Consider the following 27,526-nt stretch of genomic DNA (forward strand, 5'->3'; position numbering starts at 1 on the left):
TGATGGTGGTAGTGAAGCCCATAATGATGTTGAAGATAACTTCATGAAATGACCAAACAATATGCAACGGTAATTTATAGCTGACAGTGTCAGCACAGGCAATCTTGTGAATGATTTTTGACCGCCTTCTGAGTAGTGGATTTTACAGGTTCAAAAAAGTTCTTTTTCTCATCAAACAGAATTTCTAGATACATGCAAACGGTGCTGCATTTTACAGGGATTATATCGAGCCTCATTTAAGAATTCCTGGGAAGAGAAAGCCTTCTCTTCAGTAGCATGTAAGTGGTTTTATGGACAGCTATAGCCAGTTCTTTATAGATGCATTACCGTTGCATCTGAACAAGCACAACATTCATCTTTTCCTCAAGTCTCATCTTTGAGTCTCCCAACGTAACTACTAGGAAGTCATCCACCGCAACACCACCTTCAACATATCTGCCTCACATAACAGAAGTAACAGGGGTTCAATACTAGCATCCCAGAACAGTGGACCATTTATGGAGCCTTGAGGACAGCTCTTGGAAACCTTTTTGAGGGCAGCATTTGGTAATCTTTTTGATTACCCTACCCTGCCCTGAGAGCCACTGGATGCTATGTCCACTACAACAATCGATAAAATTCTTGTACAGAAATTTCGGCACCCCAAGATCTCTTGGGCTTGTGAACACTGCAAACTACCACAGATTATTCAATGATTCTACAATTTCAATCGTAAGTGCATTTGCATATTTCGGACTCACATTTTCTACAGTCAGAATAGCTCTATTACTGCATAATCTATTTACGTCTCTTTTTGGAATCTATACTGGCACTGATTCAAACCCAAGAGCTTTATGTGCACCTGCAAAGAGTCACGAAGCAAGAGTTCCTGATCCTAGGCACAGACATTTAATAAGTAAAGGGACTTGTAACTTTAGAGTGATGCTGGTTTTTTTTATCCTTTCTCTTTTTAATCACTAGTGCCTGAGATGTTTTATAAATTGTCAGTATCCAACCAATTTTACTTGCAATGCCTAATTCAGTAATAGTGTCAAATAAGGCAGTGCCGGTGGACCTGTCATCTGTATTACCTCAGGTGTAACGCCACCCAGAACCGGTGCCTTTCCAGTTTTGAATTTGGAAATTGAAAACGCAGCTCCTTCCTGAGCATGAGGTAACTCCAACATCTGGTGGTTGTATTCATTACCTAGTTTTCTTCGAAGATGTGCATGTATTTCAGAATCTTTGTTTGTGTTATCATCAGAAATTATGGCAGTTAGCAGGTGTTCAGTTGACTCCCTCCACCTAACCATCATTCAGCCATCTTCTCCACAAACTGCGAACATGACTGTAGGTCCTCTAACCTTTCCAGTCAACAACTTACACTAGACTCATAAAAAATCATGGGATAATGGTATGTACACATACACTATGTGATCAAAAGTATCCGGACACCAACAAAACGTACGTGCTTCATATTAGGTACACTGTGCTGCCACCTACTGCCAGGTATTCCGTATCAGCGATCTCAGTAGTCATTAGACATTGTGAGAGAGCAGAATGGAGCACTCCGCAGAACTCATGGAGTTCAAATGTAGTCAGATGATTGGGTGTCACTTGTGTCATACGTCCGCACGCGGGATTTCTATGCTCCTAAACATTCCTAGGTCCATTGTTTCCAATGTGATAGTGAAGTGGAAGCGTGAAGGGACACACACACAGCACAAAAGCGTACAGGCCGATCTCGTCTGATACTGTCAGAGACCGCCGACAGTTGAAGAGGGTCGTAATGTGTAATAGGTAGACATCTATCCACACCATCACACAGGAATTCCAAACTGCATCAGGATCCACTGCAAGTACTATGACAGTTAGGCGGGAGGTGAGAAAACTTTGATTTCATGGCCGAACGGCTGCTCATAAGCCACACATCACGCCGGTAAATTCCAAACAACGCCTCACTTGATGTAAGGAGCATAAACATTGGACGATTGAACAGCAAAAAACGGTTGTGTGGAGTGACTAATCACGGTACACAATGTGGCAATCCGATGGCAGGGTGTGGGTATGGCGAATGCCCGCTGAACATCATCTACCCGTGTGTGTCGTGCCAACAGCAAAATTTGGAGGCAGTAGTGTTTTGGTGTGGTCGAATTTGTTGTTTTGTGTGGCACTATCACTGCACAGGCCTACATTGATGTTTTTAAGCACCTTTTTGCTTCCCAGTATTGAAGACCAATATGGGGATGGCGATTGCAATTTTCAACACAATCGAGCACCTGTTCGTAATCCACGACCTGTGGTGGAGTGGTTACACAACAATCACGGCCTGTGGCAGAGTGGTTACACAACAATAACATCCCTGTAATGGACTGGTCTGCACAGAGTCCTGACCTGAATCATATAGAACACCTTTGGGATGATTTGGAATGCCGACTTCGTGCCAGGCCTCACCTACTGACATCGATAACTCTCCTCAGTGCGCCACTCCGTGAGGAATAGTCTGCCATTCCCAAAGAAACCTTCCAGCACCTGATTGAATGTACGCCTGCGAGAGTGGAAGCTGTCATCGAGGCTAAGAGTGAGCCAACACCATACTGAATTCCAGCATTATCGATGGATGGTGCCACAAACTTTTAAATCATTTTCAGCCAGGTGTCCGGATACTTTTGGTCACATTGTGTACAAATGGTGATGGTATCACATACGCAAGGTATAAAAGGACAGTGCATTGGGAGAGCTGTCATTTGTACTAAGGTGATTCATGTGAAAAGGTTCGCGATTTGATAATGGCCACACGACAGAAATTAACAGACTTTGAACAAGGAATGGTAGTTGGAGCTAGACACATGGGATGCTCTGTTTTGGATATCATTAGGGATGCAATATTCTGAGATCCACGGTGTCAATAGTGTGCTGAAAATACCAAATTTTTGGTATTATCTCTCACCAAGGACAACGCACTCGCCGATGGCTTTTACTTAATGACCGAGAGCAGCATCATTTGCTTGTCAGTACTAACAGACAAGCAATACAGCATAAAATAATCACAGAAATCAATGTGGAACATATGATAAATGTATCGATTAGGCGACTGTGGCAAAATGTGGCATTAATAGGCTATGGCAGCAGACAACTGCTGTGAGTACCCTCCCTAAGAGAACGACATCACCTGCAGCACCTCTCCTGGACTTATCACCATACGGAGTGCACCCTAGACGGGGAGAGAGAAAAAGCTGATGGTAGGTTACATTGTGGCACAGACCCCACGAAGTAATGGACCCAAGTAGCCAAGTAGTCAACAACGCATTGTGCACGCTGATGGTGGCTCCATAATGGTGTGGGCTGTGTTTAAATGGAATGGACTATGCCCTCTGTCTGATCCAACTGAACTGATCAGTGACTGGAAATGGTTACATTCAACTACTTGGAGACAGTTTGCAGCTATTCATGGACTTCATGTTTCCAAATAATAATGGAATTTTTATGGATGACAATGCGCCATGTCACGTGGCCACAGCTGTTCGCGAATTGGTTTGAAGAACATTATGGACAGTTCGAGCAAATGATCTGGCTTGGCCACTCATCAAGTACTTATGCATCATATTTAAGAGTCAGTTCACGCAAAAATATCTTGCACCAGCAACACCTTTGCAATTATGGATGGCTATAATGGCAGCATGGCTCTGTACTTGTGTAGGAAGCTTCCAACAACTTGTCGAGTCCATGCCACACTGAGCTGCTACACTGTGCCAGACAAAAGAAGGTCCAACATGTTATTAGGAGGAATCCTAGACTTTCGCCACCTCAGTGTATATGGTCTTCCCCAAATGTCAAATTACAATTGCCTTCGAAGATACTTCTCTCAGTGTATTCTTTCGATTTACTAAAGCAGTGTTTTATAGTACATCTTAACTGCCCTGTATTCATGGAGCCTTCCAGCATGCTCTGGTCAGCCTAAAGCTGCTTCTTGATTTTTACCTTCGCCTCAACATGGAATATTCTGGCCTGATAATTTCTCTTTTTATTATGGATATAAATGTCCTTTATTCTTTGCAAGAGCTCAGTTAGTAGCCGTGCACTATGTCTGCCAGAAGCAATTCCATTGGAAATGTTGCAGTTTAGACAATTAAGCCATCCGAATCTGTTTTCCTGATTTCCAAGACAATAACAGTTTCCTCTATCTCTGTTGTTGCAGATAGAGGAAACTGTGATTGTCTTGGAAATCAGGAAAACAGATTGGGATGGCTTAACTGTCTAAACTGCAGCATTCCCAACGTAATTGCTTCTGGTAGACATGGTGTACAGCTACTAACTGAGTTCCTGACAATTGCTTTACAATCACTGGACGTCAAGTATTGCAGCTTTTGTCAGCTATTAACCTTAGATGCTGGTACCTGTTTTCCTAAAGTGACATCTACGTGACTACCAACACTGCTCGTTCCTTGAATGTACTCAGATGATTCTCTAGATATAAAACAATGAAGTCTAGTTCTTATATAGCATCCTCTAGTATATCACCTCACTCATCAGTTTGCCTACAGCATCACAGTGTAGGTTTTGCATTTGCATCTGTTGCCACAAGGAAACATGGACCTCATCTGCATGGAGCTACCACCTTGAGGTTACCTAGAAAATAACCTACAGGATATGAATACTGTATTGTATATGATTACTACAATCCTCTTCGTCTGCGTGTCCTTCATTTCAATTGTCACAGTGAATTTCCTACTCTTCATGACGATGCCTAATCACAGGCAGTAATTGTAAGATAATCCCAAGAAAATGTGGGAGCCTATAACATTGTTCTTGTAAACAGAGTATGTCACCACCAACTTGTCAATTTTTCATATTTCAATCACAGTAAAGCACTAATATGTAGTATTGTGTTCCTTATATGTACATAAAGTGTGAACAAAGCACTTCAAGGAGGAGGTGTAAGGGTCAAAATATACGCAATCCATTTGCTTTTAACAAAATCTCTGCATAATTGCTTGATGTCAAATGGTTCATTTCTCTGCAAGTGTTCATTGTGGCAGCACGGAGACTTCTGAATGCAGGATTCGACCCACTGCTCTCTGGCAAAAGTCGGACAGTGGCTGGAGCTCTGTCCCAGGATGGAACTCAGTGCTGATAGCAGCATGTGCGGATGGCAGGCTGACAGTGGTGTGGCACTGAGGAATTTAGTTCCAGCAGTGACAGGTGCAGCCCAACCCCAAACACAACGATGCTGCTGGCAATGCCCTATCATCTCACTGTCTGGCATGACCCTGGCATCACAGTGTTGCTGCTGGGCTCTGGTGACCAGAATGCTTCTGCCTCAAAATTCAGACCCATTTATATCACTCCAAGGAGAATTTTTCTCACTAAAACCTGGCACCTAGACATGTACCAATAACAAAAGACTTGTCCTAATGTGTTGACATCGACCCACCTGCTATGACTGTTACCACTTTGCAGTGTGGTTTTGCACTGAGTGCAGTTAGTCTCGTCTCGCAATCCCCTTACGTGCACATTATTCTGACCCACATGTTGCTACACTGCATCTATTAATTCAATATTTCCTCATGGCTTTCTTACTACTTCTTATTATCTTTGCTAGAAGACTGGGTAGCGTCACTACACTACCCACCCCACCCCCTCCACAGAGAAGACTCAGTTCCTTGGGCCTTGCTCTGGACTGGTTCTGTACCAAAATTACTATCACCCTTAATCTGTAAAACAAGACAATACTACTAGAGTGGCTATTCTTAGCTACTATACGATTACCATTTTAACCTTTAGAAACTACATAAATCTATTTCTTGTCTCTTACTTGTACAGCAGAACCTTGCTTAGTGAACATAATTTGTTCCAGAATCTTACTCGTAGTGCAAAACACTCATTAAGCGAAACAATTTAGCCCACGTAGATTAATGTAAAATACAATAATGTGTTCCACGCAGAAAAAGTATTAAAAGTTTTATCTCATTCATGCAATTTATTCAAAAAAAATTATACATACAGTATCATGCACCCTGTGAACCATGGACCTTGCCGTTTGTGGGGAGGCTTGCGTGTCTCAGCGATACAGACAGCCGTACCATAGGTGAAACCACAACAGAGGGGTATCTGTTGAGAGGCCAGACAAAGGTGTGGTTCCTGAAGAGGGGCAGCAGCCTTTTCAGTAGTTGCAGGGGCAACAGTCTGAATGATTAACTGATCTGGCCTTGTAACATTAACCAAAACTTCCCTGCTGTGATAGTATTGTTAACGGCTAAAAACAAGGGGAAACTAAAGCCGTAATTTTTCCCGAGGGCATGCAGCTCTACTGTATGGCCAAATGATGATGGCATCCTCTTGGGTAAAATATTCCGAAGGTAAAATGGTCCCCCATTCGAATCTCCAGGTGGGGCCTACTCGGGAGGACGTCGTCATCAGGAGAAAGAAAATTGGCACTCTATCGGATCAGAGTGTGGAATGTCAGATCCCTTAATTGGGAAGGTAGGTTAGAAAATTTAAAAAGGGAAATGGATAGGTTAAAGCTAGATATAGTGGTAATTGGTGAAGTTCAGTGGCAGGAGGAACAAGACTTCTGGTCAGGTGAATATAGGGTTCCAAATACAAAATCAAATAAGCGTAACACAGAAGTAGCTTTAATAATGAATAAAAAAGCAGGAGCATGGGTAAGCTACTACAAACAGCATAGTGAACACATTATTGTAGCCAAGATAGATACGAAGCTCACACCTATCACAGTAGTACAAGTTTATATGCCATCTACCTCTGCAGATGAAGAGATTGAAGAAATCTATGATGAGATAAAAGAAATTATGAAGATACTGAAGGGAGAGGAAAATTTAATAGCCATGGGGGACTGGAATTTGGTAGTAGGGAAATGAAGAGAAGGAAAAGTTGTACATGAATATGGAACGGGAGTAAGGAATGAAAGAGGAAGCCGCCTGGTAGAATTTCGCACAGAGCATAACTTAATCATAGCGAACACATAAGAATCATGAAAGACGGTTGTATACATGGAAGATGCCTGGAGACACCGGAAAGTTTCAGACAGATTATATAATGGTTAGAAATAGATTTAGGAACTAGGTTTTAAATTGTAAGACTTTTCCAGGGGCAGATGTGGACTCTGATCACAATCTATTGGTTGTGAACTGTAGATTAAAACTGAAGAAACTGCAAAAAGGTGGGAATTTAAGGAGATGGGACCTGGATAAACAGAAAGAACCAAAGGTTGTAGAGAGTTTCAGAGAGAACATTAAGGAATGACTCACAAGAACAGGGGAAAGAAATACAGCAGAAGAGGAATGGATAGCTTTGGGAGATGAAATAGTGAAGGCAGGAGAGGATCAAGTAGATAAAAAGATGAGGGCTAGTACAAATCTTTGCGTAACAGAAGAGATATTGAATTTAATTGATGGAGGGAGAAAATATAAAAATGCAGTAAATGAAGCAGGCAAAAAGGAATACAAACGACTCAAAAATGAGATTGATAGCAAGTGCAAAATGGCTAAACAGGGATGAATAGAGGACAAATTTAAGGATGTAGAGGCATATATCACTAGGGGTAAGATAGATGCTGCTTACAGGAAAATTAAAGAGACATTTGGAGAAAAAAGAACCACTTGTATGAATATCAAGAGCTCAGAAGGAAAATCAGTTCTAAGCAAAGAAGGGAAAGCAGAAAGGTGGAAGGAATATATACAGGATCTATACAAGGGCGATGTACTTGAGGACAATACTATGGAAATGGAAGCGGAAGTGGATGAAGATGAAAAGGGAGATATGATACTGCGTGAAGAATTTGACGGGGCACTGAAAGGCCTAAGTCGAAACAAGGCCCCGGGAGTAGACAACATTCCATTAGATCTATTGATAGCCTTGGGAGAGCCAGCACTGACAAAACTCTACCATCTGGTGAGCAAGATGTATGAGACAGGTGAAACACCCTCAGACTTCAAGAAGAATATGATAATTCAAATCCCAAAGAAAGCAGGTGTTAACAGGTGTGCAAATTACCAAACTCTCAGTTTAATAAGTCACGGCTGCAAAATACTAACATGAGTTCTTTACAGACGAATGGAAAAACTGGTAGAAGTCTACCTCAGGGAATATCAGTTTGGATTCTGTAGAAATGGTGGAACACGTGAGGCAATACTGACCCTTTGAATTACCTTAGAAGATAGGTTAAGGAAAGGCAAACCTACGTTTCTAGCATTTGTAGACTTAGAGAAAGCTTTTGACAATGTTGTCTGGAATACCCTCTTTCAAATTCTGATGGTGGCAGGGGTAAAATACAGGGAGGAAAAGGCTATTTACAATTTGTATAGAAATCAGATGGCAGTTGTAAGAGTCAAGGGGCATGAAAGGGAAGCAGTTGTTTGGGAAGGAAGTGAGACAGGGTTGTAGCCTATCCCCAATATTATTCAATCTGTATATTGAGCAAGCACTAAAGGAAACAAAAGAAAAATTTGGAGTAGGAATTATTAAAATCCATGGAGAAGAAATAAAAACTTTGAGGTTTGCCGATGACATTGTAATGAGACACTTAAAGTAGTAAATGAGTTTTGCTATTTGGGAAGCAAAATAGCTGACGATGGTCGATGTAGTGAGAATATAAAATGTAGACTCACAATGGCAAGGACAGCATTTCTGAAGAAAAAAAAAATTCTTAACACTGGGTGTAGATTTAAGTGCCAGGAAGTCTTTTCTGAAAGTATTTGTATGGAGTGTAGCCATGCATGGAAGTGAAACATGGACGATAAATAGTTTAGACAAGAAGAGAATAGAAGCTTTTGAAATGTGGTGCTACAGAAAAATGCTAAAGATTAGATGGGTAGATCACATAATTATTGATGAGGTACTGAATGGAAGGGGAGAAAAGACAAGACACCAAAGAAGTGGGAAACGGAGGACACAGTGGTCAGGATCATATTTGATCTAGAAGTAGATACAGAAATGGCAAAAATAACAGAAAATATGAGAATAGTGCATTCGGCAAATGCGTGAACACGGAAAACAGAAATGGAAAACTGATAAAATTCTGGGGGGAGGGAGGGGTCGGTTCTCTGACGCAATGCAAAATGAGCCGCAAGAATTTGCTGCAAGGCAGATCAAGTATGACCATGACAATACAGTAACAGAAGAATTATTACAACAGAATGCACAACCAATAAAAGAATATACAAAACCAAAATTTAAAGATGTAGTAGGAAATATAAAAGTAGGACTAATTTTAGATTTGGGTAGCAACATTTCAGTGATTGATCACTATGACGTCAACCAAAGTGCTCCAATTCTCATCACTACACAATGTCCATGCAAATAAATACAACTACAAGGGAATGTCCTCCATAGTAAATCTCCATACATAATAAAGATACTAACTCCCAAAATTATTTTTTTTTACTCAAATGTACCACAATGCACAACTATGTACGCTTGTTCATTTATATATCAAGCTAGTACAGAATTTTCCTTTTAAACACATGGTTTCCTTGTCTTACCAACTATATAGTGAAAATCTCATACCCTCTCAATTGGCACTAGCTTTAGTGGATGAAATATCTACTACTCACTCACAAATGGAACATGCTGCACAGACGGGTTTTAGTGATCCGCTTAAAGCTTTGCAAGATCAGATAGTGGCCCTTGTCCTTAGGAATCTGTAATTGCAGGAAAAGCTGCAAGAAAAACTAGAGTCACCTTTTTATCAAAAAGTAGATATAAACAATCAGGCAACTCATGAGAAATCCATTACACACTCTGAAATTCCTTCTCTTGTATCATAGTCCCCCCCCCCCCCCCCCCCCAAGGCAGTTTTCCTACTGTTAATTTCATACCTCTGATCTTGGAGAAAATGTCAGAAAACATCACTGCATTCTGCCAAAGTCTGCACGATACTTTCAGAATACATCCTTGGCCTGACGAGTTTCGTGTTAATACTTGTATAGTGTGTCTAAAGAGGGTCGAAGACGCAAACTGCTATGAAGACTTTGTTGAATCATTATGGAATGCCTGTAGCTTTGATCAAGAGGTTATCTGCCCAACTCATTGACACAAAAGGTGTAGTGTAGCTTTGACCAAGAGGATATCTGACCAATACAATGGCAAAAAGGGAGTAAGTTTTTATCATGACAAGCTCTCCACCCACTGCCAGCACATCAGGGAAGATTTTGAGGATTTTGTCGACTAAATCTGATCAGTTTAAAGTTGTACTATTCTGTGGTTGGACAGAGGGAAAAGTGATGTGCTCCTTGAAGAGGCAAAGGTGAGAGCCATGAATGTGTATATCAAGGGGATAAATCTGCAAATGGAGAAATTATTGTAGGATCACTTTTGTCTTTACAAGAAGCCGTGCACCTTACATCAATTACAGAAGAAGCTAAATGTTTTGCATTATCTTCCTCTGTTGGTAATGATTCTTGTCATGTATTCATTATGGAGACATACTGTAGGTGTTGTTGCACCCAGCCGAAATGTATTGTGCCCCATGCTGTGTTAACTGTGGAGAGATTGATCACTTAAGTGCCAACTGTGACCATTCACGGAATAACTGAAACAGAAACTGCAGAGGATTCCAAGGGTATAGAGGTAACAGAGGATATGGGAATGAAATAGGAGATAGTGTAGCTATCACTCTGAGCTTCCGTTACAATCTTTTATTTCTATTAGTTTTGAAGAGTAACCAAGGTGACAAACATGTATATAAAAGGTAACATACTGGTAAGAACTTTAATAGACATGGGTAATCAGGTGACCATATTACTTTTAGCCCCTAGTGATAAACACCATTAAAGTTTCTAGGCTGCTCCATCAGTGAACTGGGGACAGAAACTATTAGTCCGTTGGGGACATGAGAGTTGAGATGGAGATTGATGAAGAGAAATATAAATTTGATAAGGAAGACCTTAGGAAAAGAAGATAGGACTTTGATGTTATTCTTGGGAATAATTTCCAACACCACTTTCGCAAATTGTCCAACTCAGTGATGGTGCATAGATTTGGCAGCAAAAGCATTGGAAAGGTCAGAGTAATCCAGGAAAAGGTCTAATCCTCAAGGTCACAATAAACCATGTATCCTAATGTTGAGGGAGCACAGCCCTGAACTCATTAACAGTGGAATGGTAAGAGTTATCTGAATAACAGCCGAGATGCAAGACCCCGCAGGAACTATCTTTCTGGTCAATCTGCTCACCACAAAGTTCTAGACCATCTCCAAGCACATGCATTTGCAGAACCAAAATTATTACCAGAGAAACATGTGTTCCTACTTGCTTAGACAAATTTGTAAAACAATATATATAAATCCACATGGAACATTATTGGCCAATGGACCAGAAATAGAAGCAGTAAATGTTGAACATTTTCAGATAGAAAAAATATGTTCTTGGGAAACTTCGAGGACCCACCATTACGTAAAAAAATGATCCATGAAGAATCAGAAAACATTGCTGAACAGAGAAGTATATGCAACAATGTCAACCATCAAAAATCACTTGAGAGGTAAATTAAAGCATTTATCACAGCAAGACAGAAACATGTAGTACCCCGTGTTAGAGGAATTCACAAAGCTGTTCGATGAAAGACAGTATTTACCAGCAATGGATTTAACAAAGATCAAAATTCCAACTGAGGATGCACAATCAATAGTTCAGAAGCCTTACCAAATGCTCTATCATTTGCATTATGTCATAGAAAAAGCATTAAACCACAGTTGATGTGAGTATAACTCAGCCTTCCTCCAGTCCTTGAGCATTGCCCATTGTCAAAGTACCTAAAAAGAGCTTCAACGGAGAATAAACTTACACCTCTGTGTCGATACATGAGCAGTAAATTGAGTTACGACACCTGACACTTATCCAGTGCTCCCAGTCAACAAAACACTCAACCACTTGGGAAATTGCAAGCATTTTACCAACCAGATATGAAGTCAAGTTACATCAGATAGTCACAGACCCTCACAATAGACCCTAGATGGCATTTGTCATCCCTACTGAGCTATATGAATTCCTCAGAATACTTTTCAGACTTAAGAAATGTGCCAGCTACTTTTTAGCAGTTTGGAAATTTCCTGTTATGTGGACTGAAGCCCACTCTTCGTTTGGTATACATCAACAATATCACTGTCTTTTCTCTGTCAATAGAGGCACTACTAAGGAGCATACTATTGCATGCAAACCCGATCTTAAAACTAGAGAAGTGTTCTTCTGCAAAGTCTCAAATGCAACACCTTGGCCACATCATTATAAATTTTGCACATATTAAACCTAATACACATCTCATGGACGCCGTTAATGACTTTCCTGCACTAAAAAATGTAAAAGAACAGTAATCATTTCTAGGTCATGCAAACTGTTATTGCAGATTCATGCAAGTTTACACCATGGTCATGAAGTCTTTTACTAAATTACTGAAAAAGGTAGTACCTCTCCACTGAACCACAGAATGTGATGTGGTAATGTAGCAAATTAAATATGTTTTGATAAAACCCCTCTATAAGCTTATTCAGACCTTGAAAAACCATTTATTCTGTCATGAGACACCGATGATTATGCTACTTACTCTGTTCTATGTCAGGAACAAGACGGTGTCAAGAAATCAATTAGACATGTAACCTCACAGGTTAATAAGTTAAGTACAGTACTACCAAAAGGAGCTGAACTCTGGTATCCATTGTAAATTATTTTAAGTGCTATCTTTAAGGGCAGATGTTTTACAGTAATCAGTGACCGTACCGCACTATTATGGCTTCAAAATTTACAAATACAGTGAAACCCCACTTTTACACTTTTCAAGGGACTTCAAAAAAATGGTGTAAAATGCGGGAAAATGTAAAATGTGGGAAATAATGTTTTAAGCTGAAAAAGTTGCATATAGGATAACCACTTGCATTTTATGTACGATATATGTACATAACAGGCATCAAAAGACTTGTCAGAGACCTATTTACTATCCAATAAAAACTGCTGATGTAACTGGAACTGACAACTGTCTGGAAAGTAGAAACATTTGACTCAATTTCATATGTCATAATCAATGTTTTTGAAAGCCTGTAGCTGTCATTCATTATTTAAATAACGAAATACTTCACTAGTTACGTACTTTTTCACGCTTAGCACAACGCGTTTTGAGAATTTTTTCTTGTTGTCAAGTGTAAATATGTAAATGAGTACTTTGAGTGGTGTTTCAATATGTGTTATTATGCATCTCTTGCACTGTAGTCATCTTTTTGAGGTTATCAGGTACTGTGCCTCATCAGTAATGTAGAACACACACACACACACACACACACACACACACACACACACACACACAAGCGCACGCACGCGAACTATCACTCACATTGTTTGTGTAACATCACAAAAAATACATATGCAAATATTGCACTTGACAATGAGAATAAATTATCGAAACACATTTTGCTCAGCATGAATAAAGTACATAACCAATACTGTGTTCAAACAAAAAATGTGCCCTGGTGTCAAGAAACTTAACCACGTAATATTTGTAAACACTACTGCACAGCCAACATCATTTTTTCTGCACAAACATTTTTTCGTATTGCGTAAATCGCGGGAAAATTATAAATATATTGATGCAAAATCAGGTGCAAATTAACATTGTGGCCATAGGAAATTTGACAGGACCAATACAAAATGTAAACAGCAGGGAAACGTTAATTCTGGGAATGTTAAAGGGGGGTTATACTGTAGCTGAATCACATAGGGGCTCTAAAACTTAGTGAGTATGGTTATGAAGTCCGACGTTAAGTCCAGGAAAACTTCATTAAAATGTCAATGTGCTAAGCAGGAAAGTCAGTGTGTTGCAAGCAGATAAAATGCTAGCAGGTGAATTCGAAGAGCCACAGGGTAAAGATGAGCAATGCTAGCAACTTGCTGCCCTGCCAGAGTTTGTGTCTGAAGAGGCATTTCATATGGTAAAGCCTTGCAAGGAATCCGACTTGTGATACCAAAAGTAATACAGCAATATATAATTGTGCATTGTCATGACAGCATTTCAAGCGTTTTGATGACTAAGAGTGTGTGAAGTGTATGTGCGAACTTCCCACTTCTCTTATATGAGTCGACTTACTTGGTGTACACAACCGATCTTCTTCTCTGGATAGCTGGCTTCTGGAATTTCTATAAACTTCTTCTCCGAAGAATGATGCTAGTTACAGGAACCTTAAAGACTCTTTCTCTACTTGCAAAAGAATTAGATACTCGAAGAATACTTTTCAACAACTATCAGTATATTTGAGCTACATAAAGAACCAAATTCACACTTTGCACTTCTTGTAAGTCACTCATATCATCCCACATTAGAAACAGATTAAAGATCATTTAGCAAAGGGTTGACTTAACAACCATAACTCTATTACAAACATATGGTAAAATACGTCTTGCCTCCAGCAAGCCCAAGATAAGAGTTTATTCACAATTCCGAATCCCCGATTGTTCTTTTTTCAATAACAATAGCCACAATTACAAACAGCACAGAATAACACAGAAGTTACTTGGTTCTTCCATGTACTTTCACCACGACTTCCATGTATCACCCGACCAATACTTGCCGGTGCCTTTCAACTGCTGCCTCGACCTTTTGCTCGCAACTGATTTCACACCTGCACACACAGGCACGTTACGCACAGCAGATAGAGTTCTCCTGCTCACATCTAAAATATCATGTGTTCGAGACGATGGAAGGCCGAGTGGTTCTAGAATTTACGCGGAAATTCTCAAAACAGTGCATATCCCCCCCCCCCCCTCCCCCCCTCAGATCGGACACACAATATTTTATACATAATCATTATGCACATAACATCACTCAGAACAACATTTCATATCATAAAAATATACTTTTCTCATACTTGTTTCTACATACATCTTTCACTTTAACAACAATCTTTTTTCTCTCCAGAACAATCTTTAACTGATACTTCCTTTATTCTGTTCTTATTTCACCTTGACATCAAGACCCAAACATTTTTTCGTCTTTTTAGTCTTCTTTTATAATATTTAAGAACTGTGAGGACACTCTCCTTATTTCCAGTCGTAAACTGCAGGTGTTCATGACACCCTAGTATTCTATTATTTCTTGCCTTTGTACTACCTTTTCTTTAGTATGTAATAGCTTGATTATCTGTTGTAGTTTGGAAGAACTCAAGGCAAAATGAAAGTGTTCTTTTTGACACTCGTGTACTTACATAAAACGTAATAATGCTCATTGTGCCTAGAATTCAAACTTTCCAGAATAATCCCTACAAAATGTCGTGACTTTTGGCACAATACTATCCCTTCCCCCTAGGCTCAGTACCTCTACCTTGCCTGTGGGTTGACCATATGAGAGCACTTCCTCTTTCCAGTTTTTGGTAGGTATGCCCCTTTATAAAACACTCCTATTTTTTCAGGGCACAGGTCATCCTATCTCCAAGCAGGTACGCCTGCCCCCATATACTTAGCAAATGCCGGGTACGCTGCCCTTACCCTGTCTGAGTAGGCCTCACGGTTCATTACCCCAGTATACGTTCCTATGCACACTATAATTATTTTCTGGTAAAGTTACAAATCTACTCTACACTTCGCATATACTTCTTAATACTTCATCTAATCCCTAGAGTCCTCCTCTACATATCAACTTCTATACTTCCAGTAGATACTGGGTCTATATACACTATTCAATAGATAATATGCTTACTTAGGCTATTCGAGTCCCACTATCCTACAATTCCTCACTTGATCCGAGTATTTATTACACTGACTTTTCTTGGATGACTACCATTAGTGTTTTGTTCTTAGTTGCACGTGTAAACATGGCTGGCGCAAGGCTTACATTCGATGAAAGGAAGTCAGTTTTGAAATGGTATTTTAAGTACAAAAACATTAATGAGGTTCAACAGCAATGGCGAAATGAGTATCAAACAGAGCCATCAACACATTTAACGATTCGCCGCATTCAAGACGAAGGCTGTGTTAAAGATGTACACAAACAACGATCTGGACAACCTGTAACAGTAAAAAGTCCAGCTAACTCCTGTCGTGTGTTACAACAATTCACTCACTCACCACAGAAGTCTGTGAGTCAGTGTGTCCGTGAAACTGGAGTGAGTCGCTCAAGTGTTCGGTGAATTTTGAAGGCAGCAAAGTGGAAGTGCTCCATTCCACAATTGCTACACGCAATGAACAAGGAAGACCCAGATCACAGAATGGAGTACTGTGAGTGGTTTACTAACATGGAGCGCAACGATGAAGAGTTTGCAGCGATGATTGTGTGGTCTGATGAGGCACAGTTCAAACTAAATGGTACAGTAAATCACCACAATTGCAACTACTGCATCCAAACGTCCATGTAGAGAAAGCCGTGAATTTGCCAGAAGTAAATGTGTGGTGTGGGTTGTCTTACCGGGGCTTGATTGGGCCATTCTTCTTTGACGGCACAGTTACTGGTGAGGTGTACCTTCAGAAGCTTCAGACCTCCATTTTACTTGCCATCCGAGACTTGTATGGAGATGAAAGAGTTTACTTTCAACAAGGTGATGCCCCAGCCCACTACCAAAATCGTGTTAGGGCGTATCTCGACGAAAATCTACCAGGAAGATGGATAGGCCGTAGAGGTGCTGTGGAGTATTCACCATGTTCCCCAGACCTAACTCCTCTGGACTTTTGCCTGTGGGGAACACTAAAGGACGTCATTTATCGACAAAAGCCACACACATTAGATGAACTTTGAGAATCCATTGTACATTCATGTGCAAATATCCAACTGAACACGTTGCAGTCAGTTCGGCAGCATCGTTTGTGTGTGGATGTTAACGGTGACCATTTCGAACACCTACAGTGATATCTTTAAGTTGGACTTTAAGCTACACTTTCACCAAAAATGAGACAACTCCGTCAATTAGTTTGCAAGTAGTCTGATTCTTCGGCCTTTTTACTGAAAGATAAGATGTAGGTTATTAGAAACCACGGAAAGTAGGAAGGACTTCTGTGACAGAAGTATGTGAATATGGAAAAAGGGAAAAAATAGGAAGATCCTCAAATGAGAAGTAAGAAAGGAAATAAATAGAAATGGTTGCTAGGATTGAAGAAGAGAAAGAAGATAGCCCCAAAGACAGGAAACCCTTCCCATCCCTGTGATCCCTACCTCACAGGTACTTGAGTGAGGCACCACAGGAGATTTGGTGTTAAATAGTCTCCTACAGAGCGGACATTCCCACCTTCACCCTTGAGGTACCCGAAGGAAATCTTAGCAATCCTATGGAAACAGCAAGTGATGAAGAATCAAGCACACTTGTTTGTGAGGGTTGTTTGAAAGGTGTGATGTGTGCTTTGTGTTAGTCATGATTTGTGTGTTCTCGTAAATCATGCTTTTATCCGCAATACCCACCCCTTTCAGAACTGATATAAGCCCTCCCATCTACATCACATCTCATAATATTCTATACAAAGTAGAAAATCTATATACTATGTTATCACAGTTGTTTAATTAGTCATCCAATATTATATTTTCTGCTGACTTAATATTTCCTTCAGTTGACTAAGAAAAATATGCGTCAAGAAGTATAAAGTGGAACTCCGGTCCGATTATATTACATTCAATATGAGAATAGTATCCTCATGAATTCAGAAATTATTTTGAAAGTTATGCGCTATGACACGATTCTCCATATTTACCCTTCGTCTTTTAAATATGTCTGCTTGTGTCTGTATGTGTGGATGGATATGTGCGTGAGTGCGAGTGTATACCTGTCCTTTTTTCCCCCTAAGGTAAGTCTTTCCGCTCCCGGGATTGGAATGACTCCTTACCCTCTCCCTTAAAACCCACTTCCTTTCGTCTTCCCCTCTCCTTCCCTCTTTCCTGATGAGGCAACAGTTTGTTGCGAAAGCTTGAATTTTGTGTGTATGTTTGTGTTTGTTTGTGTGTCTATCGACCTGCCAGCGCTTTCGTTTGGTAAGTCACCTCATCTTTGTTTTCATATATAATTTTTCCCACGTGGAATGTTTCCCTCTATTATAAGAATATTTTGATAGGAATTCTCTGCAGCAAAACTATTACGGAAGGAACACTGAAAACAACTTGGGATCCGATGGTCGTCACTCCGCCCATTAACTCTGAACGTTAACGTCCCTAGGGGATATATAACAGAATAGTTTGATAGGAATTTGGTGCAGCAAAACTATTATGGAAAAAACACCGAAAACAACTCGGGATCCGACAGTTGTCACTCCGCCCATTAACTCGGAATGTTAACGTCCCTGGGGGGTATATAACTTTACGTCCTTTACATTATAGTTTCCCTTTTCTCATCCAGTTGTAGGATCCACTAAAAATAGGGATGGATAACTGTTTGTACTCAGTATGGTCCTTCATATTTTTGGAAAACTTATGAATCTCTTTCCCTAGTGTCGAGCTTTGAAGATGATGTTTTATGAGAACTAGGTCACCAACTTGGTATTGAGGTTCCACACACTTTGTTGTGCCTTTTCAACTAAGTTCTTAGAAACTATTTCCTGTTTCAGTTCGTAACCTACAACAGGTTGTTCGGGCCAATTAAAACAATTTAATCATAGGTTCTCCTACAAAGGGTTTGCCTATTACTTCTAATGGTGTCAACCCAATCAATACATGTGGTAATTCATTAAGAATAAGTTCAAAATCTTTAATTTTCATTGCCCATAAAGTATGTTTCTCATGGCAGTAGGTACGGCATAGTTTTCCAAATTCCTTCATTACTCGTTCACACGGATTCGAGGACAGGTTATAGTTGGATATTAGCACTTGACAAATACCTTCCCACACTAGAAATTCTTTAAATTCATTACTCATGAATTGTGAGCCATTATCCGTAATAAACCATTTTGGTTTACCCACTTCCAGACAGTATTGTAAACAGTGTATAGCTGTCTGCGTATTGGCTCATTTGACTGGATATAGTTTAACATATTTTGGCCAACACTCTATGATGACCAAAATGTATGACACTCCTCCCTTTCCTTTTGGAACTGGTCCAAAAAAATCTGCTGCTGTGAGATCGTGCAACAACTTACGAATAATCGGATGCATTTTGTACTTCATATGAGTATTATTCTCTTTCACTTTCTGGCAAATTTCACAAGTTCTTATCAAAGATGCTACTTTATGCCCTAGCTTCTTAAAATAACAAAACTTATTCATATGGGCTATACACTTTTTTATTCCAAAGTGTCCATATCCTGTATGAACACACCACACAAGTGCATCTTCCATTACCTTTGGAATGCATAAGCACCAACGTTGCGATGTTACGCTGTCTCTCCAAAGCAAATTACGACCTATAATTTTCCGTTTTCCTACTTGATTAGCAGGTAAGGAATTCCAATTACACATAGAAAACATTTCTGTAAAAAAGGGATCATGATGGATATTTTCTGTTGTTCTTTGAGCCATCTCTTGTACCCTGATGTTTGGATATTCTGCTGACATAAAATTAATTACAAAAATAATGCTGGGTCCTTCCGTACGTTTTACTTCTTCCATTCCTATTGGTAGCATAGAGAAAGCATCCGGTACAATTTTCTCGGAACCTTTTAGATTCAAATATCATATTCCTGTAGGAATAGCATGCATTGCATTAACCTACTGTGCAACAATCGTCTACTCATTAGAAAGGAAAGAGCTTGATGATCAGTATAAACATGGACTTCTGATCCCCATACCAGTGTTTGAAGTTTCTGAATACTCCATACAATTGCCAATAGTTCTTTTTTGGTAGCTGTATAATTTAATTCATTCTTATTTAGACTACTGCTAGCAAAAGCTATGGTTCAGTGTTCTACATTATTTAGAGCCCACTCTCCTTGGAATAGTTCTGCAGTAATACCATAATCAGATGCATCTGTTGACAAAGTAATACCATAGTCAGATGCATCTGTTGACAATTTAAATGGTTTGCCCGTAACTGGATGGTGTAATACGGGTGATTCAATAAGCGCTTTTTTGACGTTTTCAAACACATCATTTGCCTCTTGATCCCAAACCCATGGTATTCCCTTTCTTAATAAATGTAAAATTCTTGGGTCGTTTAGTTCTTGCCCTTGTACGTACCGTCTGTAATACCCGGCCATACCTATCTGTTTAACTGTCTTACATTTCTAGGGTGTGGACATTCTTTAATAGCTTTAATGCATTCAGGTTCTGGTCTAATTCCCTGCACCCCTACAAAATGACCTAAAAACTTACACTCTTGGCGCACAAAATACGATTTAGATAGCTTTATCATAATACGTTTTCTTTAAATCTTTTCAATGTCTTACTCAAGGTTCGACAATGTTCTTCCCAAGTAGCTGATATTATAAGGATATTATCTGCATATATTATCAAATCTTTTACCAGATCTCTCCCTAGTGCTTCATCTAGCGCACGTATAAATACGGACATTGAGATATTTAGTCCAAACAGTAATACATTAAAATGATATAATTTACCATCAAACAAAAATACTGTATATTTTTTGGATACCAAGTGTAATTTTATTTCCCAATATCCCACAGTCAAATCCATCATGCTAAAGAAACTCACCTTTTCAAATTTTGACAAAAATTCATCGATGTTAATTGGTCTTTCTCTTTCTGTGTCTATACGTATATTCAATGTATGAGCGTCTAATACTAATCGTACTCTGCCTGTAGCTTTCTTTACCACAAGCAAAGGATTATTCATTACACTATAACTCTGCTCTATAATATTACTGTCAATTATTTTGTTGATTTCATCCCTAACAGCTTCTTTCAAACTTACAGGTATTGGATTTGGCTTACAAAAAAATGGTGTGTCATCTTCGATTTTGAACTTACATATGTAGTCGCTGTATTACCTGGACAATCGGAAAACACTATTTCATATTCCATTACAATTTTATATAAATCTCATCTTTCTTGTTTGGTTAATATTTGGGATTCATTGACTTTCTCTTGTATTTCAATTTGATGTGTTCCTGGATCTACATTATTGATCTTTGGTGACAATTGTGCTGTAGCTGTTAATCAAAAGCAATGACACTCAGTTGTTTGTTTTCCAATGTAGTTACCTGTCACAAAGGGTACCCAATATCTACTGTCCCCTTTACCAAAACATAGAAGATTTTTGTCAAAGTTCAAGATAACTTTAGACTCTAATAGCCAATCTAAACCAAACAATACATCTATACTGATATTCTCTACTATTAACATCATCTGACAAAAAATATATTTCCAATGCTGCAGTTCTCTTGAGGTTCGTACTTTACAACCTTACTTTTTGTTCCTGTTACTCAAACTATGTAAACTACAGTCACTGTAAATAACGGTAAGTGTTGTTTAGTCTGTAATGAACTAAAGGATGTGTTGTAAATGAGTGATACCCCACTCTCTGAATCTATAAATATGTTAACCTCGGAATTTTCTACAGTCTCTGCTACTTTAGGTTGTGGATTGTTTGTAATCAAGCTTGGTTCTTCCAGTAGCAACCATTCCTTTGTAGGTATTTTATGGGTAAAATTATCATACTTGTCTGGACTAAGGGCTCCTAGTGTATTTCCATGACATGCGCCCTGGCCCTGGATCAAGATCGCACTATGTTTTCCTCATTATCAGTCATCACATGTTAGTTACCAAAGTGAGATACTATGTTACCACTTTGTATTCTATCATTACTTGGTACAAATTCCGGCTAAGTTACTGGACCTAAACTCGAAGGTGGGTGCTTTTTCTGGTAACTGTCATTGCCATTTTTCCTGTATACTCTAGCTAAGTTAGCCTCAAGTTTTTTTAAAATTATTCCTTTTGTAGTTTGGATTTTCACTTTGGTACAAGTTTTTATTGTGGTCCTTATTTAAGGCATAAAGTGCATCTACAAAGGACAACAACTCTTCTACCACTTCCCACCTATTACCTAAGATACCTTTCCTCACATATATGGGTAATCGTCTAATTAAAATCCGCACTAATCTTTTTCCTCCATTGGCTTATCTAAGTACTTTGCACATGTTAGATGTCAATCAAAATAATTCCTCATTGTACCCCAAGTATTATTGTAATAACAAATCTGATATTAACTTCTCCTGGGCACTTGAGGACCAATACTTCTCCTTAAATTTCTTTTGAAAATCTTCCCAAGAGGAAATGTTATCAATATTTACTGTGCCCCATTCAGAGGCTTCTCCTAGAAGGTAACCCACAGCAAATTCAATCTTTTTAGAATCCTCCCAGTTCTTTGGCATAGCTTGGTTGAATCTTTTCAAAAAATGAGTTGGATGGACATCTCCATCTGGCTTAAACTTAGGGGATTGTCTCGATAACCCCGAATTTGCTCGCCATCGTAAATCAGTAACTACTTCACTAGTTAACACAACATTGGGTGAAGTTGTCTGTTTTTCCACTTTGTCCTGGATAAGTTTGAATTCTTTCCACAAGTCATCTATAACCTTTCGGGTATCTGAAAGTTCAGAAGAAACAATAGGCGACACATTCCCAGATGTCAGTCTCTCCGTGACTTTTTGATCTATAATCCCTCCAAATTGTTCTCCAAACTACTTCTATTTACTATATCAGAGTTTGCTATCTTCTCTTGGAACCTTCTTTCTACATTATCCACTCGTATACTTACACCAGTAATTTGCAATTGGATTATTGGCATTAACTTATCTTGCTTTTCAACACTCTCTTTTAAAGTATACAATCCCTGCTTTACAGCATCAAACTTAACATTGCATACATTTTCAAATAGTCCTAACTTTTCATTGATTTCTGATTCTACAGTATTACATTTTTCCTCAATATCAAATTATAACTTTTTTGCTAAATCTTGTAATTGATCATTCTGTTTCTGACTAAAGTCAGTGAACAGTTGATTTACGTGAATGTCCAAGGAATTGGTTCATTCTTTCTTTAAGTCTAATTTCAAATCCTCTACTTTGCCACACAAGATGTCAAATTCAATCTTTAAAGCATTCACGCTTTCACACAGATTAGCAAATTCTTTGCTCTGCAAGTTGACTATGGCATTTAAAAATCCTAAAGTTTCATTCTGAGCATTTAAACGAGAATGTACTACTCTTAGTTCCTTACTTAGAGCAGCATTTTGAGTTTTGATTAGATTTACTAACTCAGACCAGTCAGGCCCTTCTTTAGTAATTCTCATAGCCATGGCTGGTCCTGACGTACCTCCAATTTGCTGAACGTGATCCATAATTTTACAAGCTTTAGACCTTGTGAGCATTAAAAATTAACTTTAAGTATAATAACTACATTAATAAAGTTCATTAAATGGTTTGTATCACTTCTTGCTAAGGCACTAAAGTTCTGTTTTGTGCTCACCCGGTGTAGAATTCTTGCAGCATAGGTGAGCGGATATGACGGCAGGTCAGCACCGGTGAACAGCAGCTGGTGCCGGCGGTGTTGGATGTAGGCTGGTTTTCATGTCTGCATCCCCATGATGCATGTGAGAGCTGTATACTCCCTACACCAGACCTTCTTAGTCGTATCTTTCTAGGCATATCTCTTCTTAGTCTAATACATTGAGATCTTCTCTCCGGTTTTTCAAGTTGTGACTTTCTTACGTCTTCTCCCTTATTTGCCTTTACAAATTTTCTCCACAGATACTCCAGCACAATCCAGTTACTCTTAATGGTTCTCTTGTCGTATTATGCTTAATTGCTATGGCAACACTTGATAGTTTTTTCTATCTTTTTTGTCTCAAAATACCTGTTTTCTTCAATCCTGCCACAGTTGCCACGTTCTAAAATTTTGACGACTAAGAGTGTGTGAAGTGTATGTGCAAACTTCCCACTTCTCTTATACGAGTCAACTTACTTGGTATACGCAGCCGATCTTATTCTCTGGATAGCTGGCTTCTGGAATCTCTATAAACTTCTTCTCTATAAATTTCTTCTCCAAAGAATGATGCTAGTTTCAGGAACCTTAAAGACTCTCTCTACTTGCAAAATAATTAGGTACTCGAAGAATACTTTTCAACAACTATTGGTATATTTGAGCTTCATGAAGAACCAAATTCACACTTCACACATAAATATCAGACTTCTTGTGAGTCACTCATATCATCTCACATTAGAGACAGATTTAAGTCAATTTAGCAAATAGTTGGCTTAACAACAATGACTCTATTACAAACAAATCGTAAAATACGTCTTGCCTCCAGCAAGCCCAAGATAAGAGTTTATTCACAATTCCAAATCTCAATTGTTCTTTTTTCACTAACAATAGTCACAATTACAAACAGCACAGAATAACACAGAATTTACGTGCTTCTTCCGCGTGCTTTCACTACAACTTCCATGGATCACCCGACGAGTACTTGCCGGTGCTGTTCAACTGCTGCGTCGACCTTTTGCTCACAACTGACTTCACACCTGCACACACAGGCACATGGCGCGCAGTAGATAGGGTTCCTCTCTCCCACTCCAATCTAAAATATCATGTGTTTGAGACAGTGGAAGGGCAAATGGTTCTAGAATTTACGCGGAAATTGTAGAAACATTACACGCTCTAGCTTGCTATAGTGTGCAAAAAATGCCGATGTGGAAGCTAAATATTGGGGGAAAGGTCAATGGCATGATAGATATAGAATATTATACACACACATGTATTTCTTGTGCATAGTGTGCACAACAGACTAAGCCTGAAATTCTGCTGCAAACACTGCCCGAAGCTTCAATGCCCTTGGAAATATTAATCTGGATATCCAATAAACACTTCCACAAACAAAGCAGGAAAATAAGTACATATTATTGATCATTCATCAGTTCTCATGTTTCCTCACCTTGTTCCCAATCGCTGAATCGACAACAGAAATTGTAGCAAAAGCATTCATGATTGTACCCACACACCCACCTGTTCGTTCAAAGCTACCCAGTCGTTACATATGTCTTTCTTCAGGGCTCCAAAACTACGGAAATTGCGTGGGGAGAGATTGAGACTGCACTGAGGATGGTTTAAGGGTTTCTGGGCGAAACTTCTGCAGTATAGTCAAAACAATCTTGGCAACAGGTGGGCAAGTTTTACTAAAAAGTCTTTTTCTTACATAAAAGTATTGTGGATTAAACAATGGGAACTACTCTTGAAAATTCAGCCACCTTCTAATTTTTTGAAGTGTTGATATTCACTTTTTGATTCTGTTTTGTGTCACCTTTAATACTTGGAATTTTGATCAACATTAACTGAAAGAATTAAAAGAAACTATTGCTTACAATGTTCAGCCCCAGTATCCACAAGCCATATTAATCTGCAACATTTTCCTCAGGGCCACCTCTATAGTTAGTCACAACTGTCGCATATGATTAACTATATCTGTTGTTGTGCTGTTAAATGTTTGGCCACTGTTCAGCCACCAGCACTGCACCGTCTGACCATTGTGTATGCCAGTAAATAAAGCCAACTGGCAAATATAGCAGGTCAGGACTTTGTTATCCCCAGCTACACAGGTAAGCCCTCAAAACAGGTCAGCCCCACTACAAATGAGAGGAGGAGAAATTGTGTAGGTCACTCAGTCAGTCTAATTGGTATTTCAAATCTTTATGTTATTTCTAATTTTTCATTTCAACGTTCTCATGCAATGTTCAAGTAAAATGCATTCTGACCTACACGCCAAGACCGATCGCCACCTTAGTAAGGGTTGTTCGTTGACATGGAACGATAAGTTATGGGGCTATCATATGGTGGAACAAAGAACAATGGAAGGTGGCTACTAAAGAGCCTGAGAAGGTACAAAGATTGACCTGCTTAACCGTAACAGATGGAATTAGCAGCACGGCCACTGTTGGGATGGAAACCATGCTGGGCATCCCCCATTGCACCTTTGGGTTACAACTGAGGTGGCAGATTAACAACTGGAAATAACTAACAGCTTTAGGAAAGCCAGAATCCCACAACAAACAGTGTGTGTGGTGAGTAAAAGAGTGGTCAGGGATATGTCCGTCAGCTGTAGAATAACTTCCAGCTGCTTCAATAAACCTTTCAAGATAACAACTTGAAGCAGTGAGCGGTGGAAGAACAAACCTCAATACTGCTATAGCCTAGTTTACTGAAGGATCAAAAACATATTAAAGTGCTGGGTCTGGGGTTTATGGGATGCAGCCTACACTAGAGAGAGTAATCTCTTTAGGGTAGCTGACCACAATATTCCAGGTGGAAATATCTACTACCAGAGTATGCATGGAAGATAATCTGTATAGGTGTGACAAGAATCATGCCATCTACATTTATTAACAAGCAGCTCCAAAATCTCTATGAGCCACTGCAACAAGACCAAATATTGTTGCCAAATGCCATGAAACCCAAGTGAACCAAGGATAAAGCAACAGGGTAAATATGCTGTGGGCCCCTGGTAACTTAGGAATCAGTGACAATGAACAAGCTGATAAGCTACCTAAGACAGGTACATTGACTCCATTTGTTGGAGCAGAACCTGTTCTAACCATCAGTAAGGTGGTGGTAAGATGAAAACTATGTAGCTGGATTAGGAGGCAGCACACAAAAAACTGGACTAAGATCCCAAAAACAGAAACACAGCAAACTAATGATGCCAAAGTAATGTTTCTAGAGAAGTTCTGAAATCCTGAGTTTGAACAAGAGACAGATTAAACTCATGGTAGGACTGATGACCAGCCATGGAAACTTTGAGAAACACTTACAAATGATGGGCATAGAGAAAAAAGTCCCTAAGTGCAAACTGTGTTATGAGGGGTTTAAAACTGTGCCACATTTTACCTTCCAATGTGAAGAATTGGAGGCCAAATGAAACAGAATATTTGCTCATTAATTCCTGAAGGAACTGTCCCTGTGTAAAAGGCCTCCTGCTACTGGACTTACAGGGAAAGAAACCATACAGTAAACTCAGCTTCAGTATGGGTAACAGTGGGCTAAGACCACTGTTGTTTTGTCTCCCTGCATAAATCAGGCAACCAATCAATCATTTATATTCTAAATTTTTTTATACTTATAAATTTTTCGGTTTAGTTTCATGTGGGACTTCATAAAAATCGCAAGTTATGCTGAATACTGAATTACTACTATGAACAATAATGAAACTTTATTAGAATTTCCATAGAGTAATGGTGCAACTGTATTAAGTGAACTTTAATATTCAGCAGAATTGACCATTGCATTTTATCACGCTCCTGGTTGCATGAACAAGAAGTCTATGTTCCCTGGCTTTGAAAGGTCACACTGATTCAGGTTTAATAGAATAAACTCTAATTAAAATTTACACCAATACATCTATCACCTAAATTATATAGTCTAACAATGAAAACAATCATTTTTGACAATATAATGTAATTGGATAGATAAAAAATCTATTCATCAAGTGGCAGCAGAACACGTATAAAAAAGGTGGTTATAATTATGCAAGCTTTCGGAGCCAGTGCCTTCTCCTTCCGGCACAAGGATTGCAAAGGAATGAAGAGGGGTGAAGGAAAATTACTGGAGAGAGCTAGGTGATGGGATGGATTCTGGAAAAGTCATCCAGAACTATGTGCCAGGGAGACTTACCACACAGTCTTCCCAGACCTTCTGGG

General features: G+C 39.2%; 1 protein-coding gene across 3 annotated transcripts in view; it reads right to left on the reverse strand.

Annotated features, from left to right (window-relative positions):
- LOC124606818 (mitochondrial intermediate peptidase) overlaps positions 1-27,526 on the reverse strand; it is a 135,168-nt gene that overhangs the window by 79,684 nt on the left and 27,958 nt on the right. The gene's annotated exons all lie outside the window — the stretch shown is intronic.

Source organism: Schistocerca americana, chromosome 1, assembly GCF_021461395.2.
Source record: "Schistocerca americana isolate TAMUIC-IGC-003095 chromosome 1, iqSchAmer2.1, whole genome shotgun sequence".
Lineage (NCBI taxonomy): Eukaryota > Metazoa > Arthropoda > Insecta > Orthoptera > Acrididae > Schistocerca > Schistocerca americana.